This window comes from Ascaphus truei, chromosome 12 (assembly GCF_040206685.1).
Source record: "Ascaphus truei isolate aAscTru1 chromosome 12, aAscTru1.hap1, whole genome shotgun sequence".
Classification (NCBI taxonomy): domain Eukaryota; kingdom Metazoa; phylum Chordata; class Amphibia; order Anura; family Ascaphidae; genus Ascaphus; species Ascaphus truei.
In genome coordinates this window covers 39,884,585-39,900,624 of record NC_134494.1, presented here as the reverse complement: position 1 = coordinate 39,900,624, position 16,040 = coordinate 39,884,585, and positions in this window count along the sequence as shown.

The window sequence follows — 16,040 nt, the reverse complement described above, 5'->3', positions numbered from 1 at the left end:
GGTGTTTAGAATATCTCTGCTTCAGCACAGGTGGCTCAATCATTGATTGAGTCACCTATGCTGACGCAGGGTTATCTTTAAAACCTGACCTGTTGGTGGCCCTTGAGGACTGGAGTTGAGCTCTCTAATAATAATAATAATTAATAATAGCATGTTCTTGTATAGCACTGCTAGTTTTACATAGCGCTTTACAGAGACATTTTGCAGGCACAGGTCCCTGCCCCGTGGAGCTTACAATCTATGTTTTTGCTGCCTTAGGCACAGGGAGTTAAAGTAACTTGCCCAAGGTCACAAGGAGCCGACACCGGGAATTGTACCAGGTTCCCCTGCTGCAAACTCAGTGCCAGTCAGTGTCTTTACTCACCGAGACGCTCCTTCAGCCCTTCACCCTTGCTGTGAGACACGTCATACAAATAATGTTACTGTTTTTCAACCTCAACAGAAACAGAGAGAACTGAACTCCTGAATCCTGACAATCTGAACCATGTGGTGTAGTCCCTGGGAGTAGATATTTTTAAGACAGTATTTGATGAATACTCCTATTAATACAATACATGAAGCACAAAGAACACACGGTTGGTTAGCAGAAGAGTTTAGGGAAATTGATGGTAGAAATGATAGATTTCTTACGTGATTAATATGTAGTCCCTATGATGCAATGAGTTGTCAGAGATAATGACTAACACGTTGGTTCTCAAACTGTAGTTCATGGACCACTGGTGGTCCCCAAAGACTTGACTGGGTAATCCCTCAAGCAGTGTTTCAAGAAGATATGTTTTAAATACACACCCATTTATTGATGAACAGAGCAAGCAAGGTGGTCACCCAAACCGAGATTAACATTGCAGTGGTCTCTGATAAGGAAAGAGAAGAGAACTCCTGGGCTAACTCATTTAGAAACGCAGACCTCCAAGACAACTTCGGTCCTTAAGGAGCGGTTCAGAAAAGGTTTTACATTTGTCAGACAATACAATTCTACTCATTAATACGTCTGTACTTTATTTATTGATTTAGCGACATGACAAACTATAAGGGAAGGGACAGCAAAATAACATACAGCAATGAGAGCGATGGGAGCTTTGTATTAATGTGATTACTGTGCAGTATAGAGACATTCTTGGCAGTAACTCTGTGGGTGTATATCACTGCTGTGCTTGTCCAATTGGTTCCTAAAGCTTTTCTGCACAGTGACCGTGTACAGATCTATAAATGACTTTCTACACATTTTTTTTTTAATACTCTTTCCTCCTTTTGTCAATTGATTGAACCATAAATAAATTTACCATACAATCTTTTCCCAGGCATGGTGTTATCTGCAGCAAGTACGATGAGTCCACAAGAAGTAAGTTGCTACAAAAATCCAATTAAATTACCAAATATCTGTCGCGTTAGCATGTTTCTGAAAAGTAATTATCTTTGGCAGTGGTTTGAAGGCAGCTCTGGCATAGCGGTTCAATGACAGAAATGATACTTTACATATAATTATATCAGTGAATAAATGTGTGTGGGTGCGCACTCGTTTAGGAACAAATGGGACCCCTTTCATTTTTCATCATATCTTATATATTTCTCTTGCCCAATCCCCATGCAAATATGCACAATTGTAAGTCTGTTGTGTAGATTAACACTATAATAGAATCACAATGTACACAATCAGCTGATGTTAACTAACTTGATGTCACTGTATTGTGTCAGTGAGTACCAGATACGCTGCGGAGGTGCATGTTCATTAAACGAGAAATAGGTTTTTCCTTCGTAGCTTGTAATCTCTAACTCTAATCTGAAACACTAAGATTACTATAAAGTTTGAGTTCAAAATGTGTGTTCAAAATGTCCTTCTGCTGAAACGCGCGCCGAAGACGAGAACGCCGCTGTCTGATCTGGTCGATATCCAGCGTCTCCCACTCCTGAACGATACGTTGTTTTACGAATGAGTTTATTCAGTCATCCGAGCAACTGTTCTTTATCAGGAAATATTTTGTCAGCGGTTTGAACCATAATTCCTGCTCTGTCTCAAGCACGTGACAAAGTGCTGATCTTCCTCGCTAAACACCACGTTGTAACTATGCGCTTGATGAGGTCATCACGCCGTCACCAATTCCAAAGAATATTTATTAGATTATCAAATAATTCTTACATGTAATTATCTCCTGTAACAGACCTATAATTCCTTACATTTTCATGAAAATGAAGTGATTTTTCTGCAATACAGGCATACCCTGCTTTAAGTACACTCACTTTAAGTACACTCGCGAGTAAGTACATATCGCCCAATAGGCAAACGGCAGCTCACGCATGCGCCTGTCATCACGTCCTGAACAGCAATACCGGCTCCCTACCTGTACCGAAGCTGTGCGCAAGCGGGGAGACTATAGAGCCTGTTACACATGCGTTATTTACATCAGTTATGCACGTATATGACGATTGCAGTACAGTACATGCATCAAAAGTGGAAAAAGGTAGTGCTTCACTTTAAGTACATTTTTGCTTTACATACATGCTCCGGTGGTCCCATTGCGTACGTTAATGCGGGGTGTGCCTGTATATGACTAAAAATAAAAGGGCCCGTTTTTTCTGAACACAGTGTGTATGTATGAATTTGTTTTAATAAATGTAGTCACCAAAAAGATTTTAATTTGTACAATTAACTGATTTTTATTGGGACAGTTATAAGCCGTGTGTGTGTATGTGTGTGTGTGTGTATAGGTGTGTGTATATTATATTACTTCATTCTGTGCAGCCTCTGTGTTCCAGATACAGACCTTCGCCATGTCAAATGGAATATAATCCAATCTGTGGGACGGATGGAAATACCTATGCAAATGAATGTCGTTTGTGCAGAGAAAATGGGTGAGGAGCGATACAAATTGGGGAAGGGAGGGGGAGGGGTGTAAAGCATCATATTTGTCAATATGTGTCTTTGCTAAATGCAGTGTACATTGTGTACTTGTATTGCAATTTTGCAACAGTTTGGTAGAAGGGAAGTGGTTTTGGGAAGTGGTTTTGTATTATTGGCAGGGCTGCCATTTAGGGAGGGAGGGTTTCAAACCAGGTTCAGATCATAATATTCTAATTCATAGTTATTCTCTATCAATCCCCTTTAAATGTGAAATATATAATAAGCAGCACAGTAAATAAAGTTGGTAGTTTCTCACAGGAATTCCTACTAAACATATATTTTTAAAAGTTATGGTGGGTAGAAAAAAAATGACAACCCCTCCACCGCACAGCGTACAGTAAATACAGATCCCACGTGGGGTGCGTTTGCATGTCTCAGACGGGCCTGACACGTATCAGCGTCACGTTGCAAAGCCAGAGTAACCAACCTCGCACTCATGGGACCCAACAAGTCGAAAAAGCTGTCTCTGAGTTGGTTTACGGGCTTCTTTAACACAGACTATTCCCATGTTAAAATGGATACATTGTAAAGAGTGACACACTGTGCTCATTTGCATGTCATTACCCAGAATCCCTGGCTGCAGTGGAAGCATTGTATGCTCAGAGATAATGGGGAAAGGCAGGGTTGGAGACTTGGCTGAGACATGTGAATGCAGCACAAGTGGGAATGTTATTTGCTGTGCTAAAAAAATAAGACGAATCACATGTACTATTAACAAAAACAGAGATTCTCACATTTTAATCTTTAAAAATCCAAACTCTCGGACACACACTGAGAGGCCCCCTACCCAAAACGGAAATGGCAACCCTGATTAATAATGTTAATGATCAAATTATTCTAAATCAGGGGGTAGCAAACTCCAGTCCTCAAGGGCCACCAACAGGTCAGGCATTAGGGATATCCCTGCTTCAGCACAGGTTGAGCCACCTGTGCTGAAGCAGGGATATCCTGAAAGCCTGACCCGCTGGTGGCCCTTGAGTGCTGGAAGTGGCCACCCCTGCTCTAAATCATTTCATTGTTCTGCGCACAAAACACAGCATTTTGATGCAACGCTTTCTCTACAGGAGCAGTGAAACCCCCTTAGGCCTCGTCCAGGGTGGCGCTGAGCGGGCGAGCACGCTCACGCTGGCCGCGATAAAACACATTGCGGCAATGTGTGTGGCCAGCGTGAGCAAGCGCCTGCGCCCGCTCAGCGCTCAGAGCAAGCAAATTTGAATTTGCCGCTCGCAAGCGCATCACGTGAGGGCGAACCAGCCCTGTGACATCGTGGCCGCGCCCCCAGGCGAGCGCGCGCCTAGCCGGCCACGAATCGCCCGGCCGAGCAGGGCGCAGCGCAGGAGCGCCCGCTCCCTGCCTGGCCGCAGCCTTACAATGTTCTGATATCTGATAATCCCTTTAGGACTGAAACTCTGGCGTGTCATAATGCGGGTCCCCAATATATAGCATAGCAACGTGGCTTTAGTTTCTCTGCTGCACATCGGTTTGAGATGTCCTGGGCTGTTCACCAAAGTACCCCTGCTTTTTTTTCTGTTGGGAAATCCTGTGCTGTTTTTGCACCGGTTGAATGATGACTTTGAGAACGGCGCAGTCCTGTTCTCGGCCCCACAGGTTGCTGTTTCCGAACTGAAACTCCCAGTTAGGTTCCCAATGTGTTTCACTCTGACTATTAATCAGCGTTTCTCTATCCTGGTGCTGTGAGGTGCAGACATTCATTCATTCTTTTACATGTTTTGCAGCCTGAGGGCTAACGAAGTCTGGATTGAAAGAAATGGCCCATGCTGAATGCTAAGAAGTTCTTCAGCCCTTTGAGGCATGGGATGAAAACAACACTATGCATTGTATCTTGTTTGTATGTATTAAAGCCATGACATTAACCCTTTGCTGACTGCATAATACTCTACAATATCATTACCAATGGAAATATTTTAATTGTAATGTGCAAATTCTGTTTTAACACCCTGTTTATATTTTATGGTCTTTCCATGTTGGAGTTTGTCTGACGTTACTATCCCCTCACAAGGAAATTTCATGACCTCGGAGCCTGAGAGGAAGCTCCCCCTCTGTCCCCCCCAAACACACACAAATAAACACACAACAAAGGTCTGGTGGTACACAGTCCACAGCGTTATTTACACAAATAAACCCTGGTAAGTGCCAACCCTGCCAGCGTGCTCTCCCCCCGGGTAAAGGCCGATGGCACCCCAACCATAGCCCGACACCCACCAAGCCGGGCGCTCATTGGCCCGGGTTTTAAGCGAGACTGATCCCAGGGAATCACGCACAAATGAGCCCTGCCCACTCACTACCCCCAGCCACCACAAGGCTTTAGGGATTATCTGCACCATAGAGCCCCCACTGGCAAGGTTACCATCCACTTACCCCCCCCAACAGCCGCTGTAAAAAAGGCAACACATGCCTTGGAATACCCACCTCAAATATGGCAGACATCAAAGTCTTTTCTATATAATATATATATTTATTTTGAAAGGGGAACAAATACAACACAATATACAATATAAATGACATATCATCATCATATCAATTATAGCTCACAAGGGGAAAATAAATTCCTTCCCGACTCCAGAACTGGCAATCAGATTACTCCCTGGATCAAAATCTTTTTTTTAATCTATTGTATCTGCCATCACAGTCTCCATGGGTAATGAATCGCACACTGTAACTGCTCTTATTGTAAAGAACCCTTTCCTTTTGTTGCTGGTGAAATTTCCTTTCCTCCAACCTTAAGGGATGGCCCCCGAGTCCTTTGTACTGCCCTTGGGATGAATAGTTCGTTTGAAAGCTCCTTGTACTGTCCCCGAATATGGGCCACAAGACGTTTCTCGCCAATATTGCCTTTTAGATTCAGTAAGCGCCGATAAGCTCGAAAAATCGGCATTTTTTTTAACCAAAAAAACCTTTTTGGCAGCCGGGTGCCGATAAGCCACTTATCGGCATTTTCTGAAACCGGCTGAATTCTAGTAGCCCCGATCAGCTTTTTCGCTGCTGATCGGCACTCTAGAATTGAGATTTTTTACGGCAATCCAGCCCGCCAACTAAAGTTGGCAAGTTGCTGGGGGAGAAGCATCGGCAAGGTCGACACTTAGAAAAAATCAGGCCTTTTTCCTGCCTGGAATTGATGCCGGGGGGCTCCAGAGCTGATACCCATTAATACCAGAACCGGAGCCCCCCGGCATGCATCCGATGCAGGAAAAATGCATTTAAAGGCCACTTCATGACCTTAGCGGCTAACCGCTAAGGCAATGAAGGGGTTAATCAGCCGTGCCAGGTTTATTGTGGGTAGCGGGGGTGGGTGAAGTGGGTATTTGGCCCTTGGTGGTTGATTAGACCCTGTTTGAAACATGGTGCTGGGCTACTGTTAGGTCTGTGAGGTGACCCGTCAGGCCCACCGGAGACTCCCGTGGGTCAGGGTTATTAACCCTGTATGTAAAATAATTAATCATGTATTTATGGGGGGGCACAGGGGGTCGGTTATGTATTTAATAAATATAATGATGTTTATTGTGGGGCTGTGTATTCTTTTTATTGTGGGTACTGGGGGTGGGGGAAGGGGGTATTGGCGCCAAGGGTATGTGGGTAGGCCTCCCGGCTGGGTATTGGGTAGGGTGGTTAGGCATCACGGGGTGGGGGGGTAGTGGGGGAGGGTATTTAGGCCTCCCGAGTGGTGGGTGAGGGTGGGTTAACCCCTTAATGACTGTAGCGGTTAATAACCACTATGGTGATTAAGGGGTTAGGGGATATTACATTGGCTGTTTTTATTCTTGTTTATGTTTTGCAGCATCGGAGGGGGCATGGACGGTGATGAAGATGAGGATGGCCTTCATCGTGCCAGCCAGACATGGGTGAGTGCTATATGTATTTATTGTTCTTTATGTATTTTAAATGGGCAAATTCACTATTATCCATATGTGGATAATATTAATTTTGCACATTACTATACTGTATGTGTTAAGTAAGGGTGGTGTATTTATGTGTTGTTATTTTTTTTGGGGTGCACTGAATTGGTACTGCAGGCCTGCGGGGAACACCCGAGGGCCACCGCCGGCCTATAGTATCATTGCTGTGCATCCCAAAAATGTGATATATGTAATGGGGGTATAGGGGTTGTTGGGGGCACAGGGGGTGTATGTTATTTATTGCAATGTTTATTGGGGCAATTGTCCCCAATAAACATGCTATTATGCCTTAACCCCTTCATTGCCTTAACAGCTATCCGCTGGTAATGAAGCAGCATTAATGTATTTTAATAATATTGTGCGGGAGCAGGGGGTCCCCTGAGCTGAACCGCATTGATTTCTGGCTCAGGGACCCCCTGCTTCCCGAGTTACAGGCCCCGGTATGGGGCATCGGTGCCAGTGTCAACACCATCTTTATAGCGGGCACGTCGCGTATGGGATGCTATAAAGATGGCGGCGACACTGGCACTCGACATGGTACCTTCTCCCGTGGGGAGGCGCGCAGAGGCTGAGGGAAAGCGGATGCTTTCCCTGGCCATGCTGGACGGGCCGTGGGGGGCATCACGGAGCTGGTTTAACCTCATTGGGCGAACCGCTCATGTGACCGGCCTGTCGCGCCAAGAAATCAGTTTGAACTGATTTCTTGCGCAACGCGCGCGCCACATGGACGCGAACACTGCCTTAAGGCAGTCTGTTCGCTCAGCGTGCGGACGCATCCACACGGTCTGCAGCACTATGTCCAAGGCCTAAGACGCCTCTTTTGTAATGTAAATACATTTAGCTAGCCTCTCCGCATAAGATAGATTGTCCATGTTATCACACAAAGGGACGGGTGGGCAGAACTGCTTTCCCATCCATGCCCCTCTTTGAATCCCCTAATGTAAGGAATCTGGTGTCTAAGCGCCGTCAGCGCGACCATTACTCACCTCCCGTCGGTACTCAGGCGTCCAAGCGTCTGCAGCGCAATTCCCACATACCTCCGTTGTCTGCCACTGGCACTCTGGCTCCTCGCCATCACAGGATTGCACCAACCGAAGAGGTGCCTGTTGAACCGCAGCCTCTGCGTGTGTCCCCAGCTCCGCGCTTTATGCGCACACGTGCATCTGTCTCTGACCCCATGCGCATACGCGCGTCAGTCACCGAATCCACGCACACACGCACGCCAGCCCCAGACGTTATGTGCATGCATTCCCAGCTTACAGAGCACACGCCTAACAGAGCACTTTTAACCACTGCTCCTGCAGTGAGGCGTCGCCCCCAAGCATCACACAGTTCCATGCAAATCAATAACTACACTCAGCTGGGCTGTAACACCTCCTTCCTATCAGGGAGGACTCCTTGCAGTCCTCCAGGCCTGCCCCCTTTTCCCATTGGCCTGCCCAGCTTTATTATGCCTGTGCTTCCCATCACTCGTCGCTCGACATAGTTCTGTATGGAAGCATTTGACTACTCTCTCAGTGACTCCTCAGGTATTGACGCGTATTGGACGACTACCCCCTCTGGCTCTCGACTTCGGCTCTACTTGGACTTCGTGACTTCTGGCATCCCTGTAACACGGCTTATACCTTCGACCATCCGCAACTCTCCAATCCCTGATCTTGGCAACGGCAATAACTACTCCTCCTCTACTACTGGTACCGGCAAGTATTGTCTTCCTTACTATACCTGGCCTGGCAACACTAACACCACACTCCGGACGCGCTCCCTTTGCTGCGGGTGTGTGTATCCCTACGTCCCACCTCAGCACAGGGGACGGGTCTGGTCTGCGGGCAGCACCGGCGTAACACCTAAGCTCCACCCCCCCATGCACTCCACCCCACCGCACTTCCCATAACACCCTCCTGTTGTCTCTGTACGTTCTCCCTACATACCACGTAGATTGTAAGCTCTTCGGGGCAGGGACTCCGTTTATGTCTGAAGCACTTATTCCCATTGTGTGTCATATTATTATATCACGTGTATTACAGCTGTGAAGCGCTGTGTACATTAATGGCGCTATATAAAGACATGCATGCATACCTAACCAATGTTTCCAATGTTAAAACAACCAGTGCTGCTTTTGTAAGTGCAGCTACACGCCTGGTCATGTTACAGATATGTTGAATAGCTACAACTGCACAACTACAAACTTTTACATTGATTAATGAAAAGTGTATTTCTATTAAATAAACTCAGGTCAGATTATATATATAAAAAAATCTGGCCTGAGTTTATTTAACAGAAATACACTTTTCATTAATCAATGTAAGAGTTTGTAGTTGTGTGTGTGTGTGTGTGTGTGTGTATACACTATACTACTATATAATGTAGTTGAGCAGTATATGTGTATATATATATGTGTGTGTGTTTGGCATGTTTCTGAAAAGTAATTATCTTTGGCAGTGGTTTGAAGGCAGCTCTGGCAAAAAAGGTTCAATGACAGAATTTATACATTACTTATAATTATATCAGTGAATGAAATGTGTATATATATTGTGATGCCCACACCACGTTGCAATCTCTTTTAGTCCCAATGTAAGGCAGGAAACACTGTAATTCTTTATATGGGGTTTATTTACAGGGATTAAATCATAATAACAGGCCCACCGTCCCTTTAAATCCAAACAAAACATAAAATAAACTCCTACTCCTTTTAGGAGACTAACTGTATATTCAGCTTCAAACCCTTTCTAACGACAGCTGGTTAACTATACTGGTTTCTAGCTTAAAACATGCTCTGGCATATGCAACAATGTACACAGTCTCTGCACACAACAATAAAGTGTTTTGCTTATCTTAGTCCATTGGAGCTGACATCCTCGCTTCAGCACGGTCTCTCCTCTTTCCTCTGGGATTCAAACCCAGGCAGTCCTAGCAGACCCACGATCACAATCCAGCGGGTCCAAGGAACTGGACCAGCCTTACTTGCTGGGGAGCACTTCTCTGTCCCCCTCTCTGGGACAGCAATCTCTCACTCTGTGACTCTCAGCATGTGTCTCTCACACATGGCAGCATTGCAGCTCTCTGTGTTTGCCTTAAACACTTCCTTGTTCACTCAAGAAGTCCATTCTGATTAATTAGGCAGTAGCTGCATTAGCTATTCTCTCTAGGGATTAACTCTGTGTGAGCTGGAAAGTACACTTAATTCACAGTTCCAGCACCTAGAGATACCTGATGGTATCACTATATATATATATATATATATACAGTGTTCGACAAATCTATACATTTGCTCGCCCCGGGCGAGTGGATTTAACATCGTGGCGAGCTCCTATTGGCCCAAGCAGCACACGTTTGGTACTAGGGGGCGAGTAGATTTTTTGGTGATTTGTCGACCACTGTATATATATATATATTCTTTTTTTGTGTGTGTGTGTGTGTGTGTATCTATTTGTATAGCACCATTAATGTACATAGCGCTTCACAGCAGTAATACACATTACAATCATATAAATAACAAGTAATTGAAATAACACATAAAAGGAAGAAATGCTTCAGACAAAAGTAACATTTAGGAAAAGGAGTTCTTGCTCCAAAGAGCTTACAATCTAATTATATATATATATATATATATAAACTATACCTTCCTTATCACTGAAGCTGACCATGGGGGGGGGGGGGGAGTTATTGACACTGTAATTATTGTTCCCAAATTATTTTATTGATATTAAGTGTTTTTATCTGACATCATAATAAATTAAACTATGAGGCAAAGATGTTAAATATATTGAAATCCTCAAAGCAACATTACTCGCATCACTTTGAAAAAGCTCTAATTTTTTTATTTTGTAACATATGCAGCCTTTGATTACCTTTAATGAAATTAAATTAATTAATTACCTAAGCTGCAGATTGATTTGTTCTCCTGTGATTGATTGGCAAAGATGCTGCTTCCCAGGGTTCACATAATGGCCGCCTTTCAGTTTCAATAAATCCTTCAGTCTGTGTAACTCAGCAGCTACAATGTATCCTAATATTGCTACGGTAACATTATCTATTGTTACAGTTTGCAGCTCAAACTACTGGGAATATTGGCAACAAATGGTCACAAACAGGATAGTGTTGCAAAGATCTTGCACTGCTGGAGAGGTGGCCTAAAACCTGCTAAAGAAATCAAAGGATGCTCAGTATATTAAAACTCATTAAAAATAACATTAAGATCGGGGATTGAGGTAGCCACAATATGGCATTGATAATCCCAAGTGCATTCTCGTACAAGGAAAGCGGAACGGATTACGGACCTAGTTGAGGACACGCCATCTGAACACTTTGGGCGGCCTAAGACGTCGGCAAACAAATTATGCATAGTAAACCTACCAGTCACTTATGGGAGAGAGGCAGTGCAGCGTGCCCGCGCCCCCCCCCCCTTTCCCCCTTCCCACCCTCCCCCGCCTTAATTTTAATTTCTTTTTTGTTCCCCCAAGTTTAAACTACACAAATATCCCAGCTGGTTTTTAGAGATATTATGTTCAACATGTGAACACTGGTTGCTCCAAAGGGAGAGATTAGCAGTATCGTTCATGACTGTAATACTATGAATGTTCATGTTATTTGTATTGCGATGCTATTTATATTGAAAATCGTCCAATAAACTTGAAGTTATAAAAAAAAAAAAAATAACATTAAGAGTTGAATTATTGAAAAGAATTAAAAAAATGTTTTAGTAAGTATTATCTATACTAGAGAACTGATTTATTTAAAAAAAAAACATGTGGGATGTTGAATATGTTGTTCCTATTTTATTAAGCAGTGTGTGTCACTGTGTGTGTGTGTGTGTGTGTGTGTGTGTGTGTCACTGTGTGTGTGCGATATGTTTTTTTTACAGTTTGCCTCGAATCCTCTAGATGGCTCAGTGTTCACTGAAAGCAAAGTAGAATGGACTCTTATATTAGAAAGAACGATGTCAAGAAAACAATTTTCATCTGTAGCCTAGCCTCCCGGCCACTACTTCTCTGCCTGGACCTTTCCAGTGTAAGTCCTGTTAGGTGCAGGCAGTGGAGGGGTTAATTCCTTCAATAAGGTCTGTGTGTGTTTTGCATGCTTGGATTGTGTCACATATATCCAAGAGCGGGCCTAGCAACTACCAGAGAGTGTCAGCCTGAGAGAAGGATACTGATTGGTGATCACTCACTTTAGATAAACCAATCAGTATTCAACCTGCTCTGTTAAGGGACAGGGTTACAGCCACTAATCAGGGACACTCTCCTAAATTCTGGACCCTGTCTCATTCTCCCTCCCTACCTCTGTGGAGAGAGGACACCATCAGCCCTCCAGGCCTGATCTAGGCCTAAAGCCTGAAGTAGGTCACTATCATTGAGGAAGCTGATGCCAGAAATGTAAGAACTCTGTGAATATCATCTGCATGCAATAAAACCCAGAAAAGAAAAACAGTGTCTTTACTGTCTGCTGCTGTGCAAGGAGAAGTGTCAGTATGGGCTATCCCCTGCTCATCACAGAGGATCCATATTGTCTGGAGGCGCTGCACCGAGAAAGATCAAGGTAATCTGCACCCCTGTCCTGGTTCTCCACACACCATCGCGGAGCACTCAACCCTCCTGTTTGCCAACAGGTACAGCACAACACCCTGAAGTAGTAGTCAGAAGAGTATACCCACCCCAATCTCACCAGAAAGTTGTGGTTTAACATGTATAAGGCAATGTACTGAAGTATAAAGAACCCTTACACAGCATTGGCAGCAAAGAGTTAAATATTTGCTTAAAGCAAAGCAGTTACTATGGAATCCTGCCAAAGTTGTAGAGATCCCGGCATTGATAACGTAACATAGGTAGTGTCCGCCCAACTCTGGCTTTATTCCAAGCACCAGCCTGTCTTATACAGTCTGGTAAGCTGCACACACCAGTTCTAACAATGATTCTGCACTAGTGTCTGTGATAAAGGCTGATCACTCACAGAACTGCAACACTGCTCAGTGTGGAAAGGATGGAATCAATTTCAATGGGTCGGTCGCTGGTTCTAGGTTTCCCTAAGGCGGAGAATATAGTAGGGGCTCAGTATGGCTGGCCCGATCGGCTGCTGTAGTTTGTTTGCGCAGCACGCTAAATCGCACACGCCGTCGCGCCTACAATAATCACGGTCTAACCCAGGCGTGTTTGCTACATTCTTGTTAAAAATCAATGTACTGTATACGGGAGGCGCATGCGCGAGGGCTAGGGGAATGGATGCCTGATCTGCGAGCTCCATAACCTGCGGCTACTATATCGCATCAAAAGAGCGCAAATTTAAGCAAATTCACACCAAAAAGTTGTATATCGAGTGGGGGAACTCGTGCAGATGCAAACAAGACCGAAATCACGGCAACCTACCACTGTTATGACAAACTACTTCAATAAAGCTGAACTGGCGCGAACGGGGAGAGTGGAGGCGCCAGCTCCACAGGCGGGAACGGACTCAGAAGAAGACGAGATGCCGCTGCCACAGATAAGGGAGAGAGATAAAGAGACAGTCACGCGGAGCGATCTGAGGGAAATGTGCAATGAAATAAAAGATTGCCTACGCAAAGAGTTGTCTGACCTGAGGAGAGATATAAATAGTATCGGGGCTCACAAACCTATTTGTGTCCGGCATCTCTGCCTTAGTCATTCCCCCCTTTTTTAGGGTTGACTACCCAAGCTTCATTCATTGTAGCTTGGCCCTTTGGGGTATTTTTAACACCCTGTGTTTTATACATTTTGGTACTAATAAAGTGCTTTAATTATTATCATCATATCACCCATTTCATTTGGATATCCTAGCTCCTACCTGTATTACTTCATACACATCCCATGTGTCTGAGTGCTGTTTTATAGGGTTTCTCACTGATTCAACCGCCCCTCTGGGACGCGGTTCTGTCAGTATTTTTTGCATTACTCTCTATTCCCCACTGCACCTCTCACATTTTTAATTAGTTATTATTAGGAGTGATGGTGTTTTGGTTATTTTGTTGTGTCAGTATCGGGGACAGGACAGACGAAGTGGAGAAGAGGCTGGACTCAACCGTTAAGGCGCTGCGCAAAAACGAAAAGACCACGGCGCATTTAAAATCCCTAATAAATGACGTATCATGTTAGGGTGTACATTCACAACAGAACTGCTGATTGAGAACGGAGAGGAATCCGTGGCCTGTGGTCAGCGCAGGGTGCCCGGAACCTTTACCTCCCCCTCGCAGGACACGCCCGCAGGAAAACCGGCAATGTGTCAGTGGAAATTCATGGAGCGATGGAACACCAAGGGGCTAAGACAAGGGGACAAGGATAGTTACGCCCAAGAACAGCCCCTGGGTTGTTGAGACTGTCCTGTACGGTCAGGCTCAAGTTAGTTTTGTTCCCATCCCCTTACATCAGGTTACTTACAGATCTAGGAGATCTACAATAGGTATAATCTTCAGTGGGTTTATTACTAATCTACAGTTATGTACAAGTTTAAGGTTCAATAGCGTTCCAGTTTATTAGGCTTACTAGACTTGAATCTGTACTCATTTATACAAGAAAACATGCATGGGTGCCTTTCTTATCTCATATATACTCTATAGGTACTTCCCTGTAGATAGGCTTTAGGGGGCATTCTATATACTGCAGCCGGTACACACCGTGTGTGCAAATATGTGTATTGCAGCATGTACGCATGTCAAGGATGTGACAGGTATGTGTGTAAGATGTAAGTGCAAATGGGTACAGGTATGAAAGTAAGGAGGAAAGAGTAAGTAATGATTATTATGGGGTGTATGGATATGTATATGCGGAGGTAAAAATATAGGATTGCGTGTAAGAGTGCTTAGGGGTAAGGATGGGCATAAATATAGAAATTTTGGAGTACAAATGGGTATGCTTATCTGCATTCGGGTATGTATCTATATATTAAGCTGATGCGTTTAAGATTGATAAAATAAGCAGTGCCGAGGGGTTGGGTTGTCTCACCCCCGGTCCCCACTATGTGGCCATTAAGGATTGACCTGGATATGTCCAGGGCAATCGCTGAAGACCCTTGAGAATCTGGGAGCCGAGTACGTGCGGCCACAGGGACACACTTGCTTGATGTCCTGTCTCCCAGACAGTTGCCAGGGGCCAGAGATTCGAAGTGGTCCAAGACCACAAGAGAATCTCCTGTCACGGACGTGCTCGCCACAAACCGGACCGCGGGGCTGAGGTGGGGTTACATAATCACCGACCTTAGACCACGTAGTCGGATCCGGAGTGCGAAGTCCATTGTCAAACAAGCCGGGATCAGAACTGGAGAAGGCAGCGTAGTCTGTGGACAAGCCAGGGTCAGGATTGGAGAAGGCAGCATCGTCTTTATTCGGGCAGGGTAGACAGCTCTCCACTTCAGCATAGGAGTGTGAGCGCGGGAGTGGCTTCTGCGCGAGGAGCGGGCATGTCCCATGACGCCAATCTCTGTAGAGGGAGACAGTATGCTGGCCAAAGAACACCGCAGGGCAGCGCCGGGGAAAAAACAGCGCTTCAGCACAGGAGTCCAAAACAGGCCTCTGTGTGGAGAGTAGCAGCAGACCTCAGGAAACACAGGAACACAGACCTCTGCGTGGACAGTAGCAGCAGGTCTCAGGATACACAGCAACGAATGATGAGAACTAGAGAAAGTTAGTAAACAAACGAAGCAAGCCAGGAGGCTTGTGGTAGAACACTGTAACATCCAGAGAAGGATTATGCTCGGCACTGAATCAGTGCCAGAGCCCAGCATATAAACGGCGGCGAGCCAGTCACAGGAGGGAGGTGTGTGAGCATTCCTCCAATGACGGAGCACTGGGCTGAAGCTGCAATGAGAGGCAGCACATGTGCCATTGATTGCCAGAGGGAGACTTTGTAAACTGCAGAGGTCTGCAGGGCTAGAATCAAAGCCAGGAGCGGATTCCTTACATCTCCAGAGTTATTCCTTTCCTACCTGTTCTTCCCTTCCCCTTGGATGGTCGAGGAGTCCGTTCTGCTCCAGAAGTCACAAGAGAAAACCGGCAGGGGGTGCGCAGGGGAAAACGTTTGCGCACCCTTGTAGTAAAGTCTTGAGAGTGGGGTTTTATTCCTTCCACGCCCCCTTGCTGTTTCATTTTAATTAATTATGCAGCCATCATCAGCCAAAGAGGTGAAAGTAAAGGGCAATAATTACCCGTTACAGTTAGAATGAAATGGACCCGATATACAGAGAAACATATTCATTTTTACACCGGACGTCGATAAGTGAAA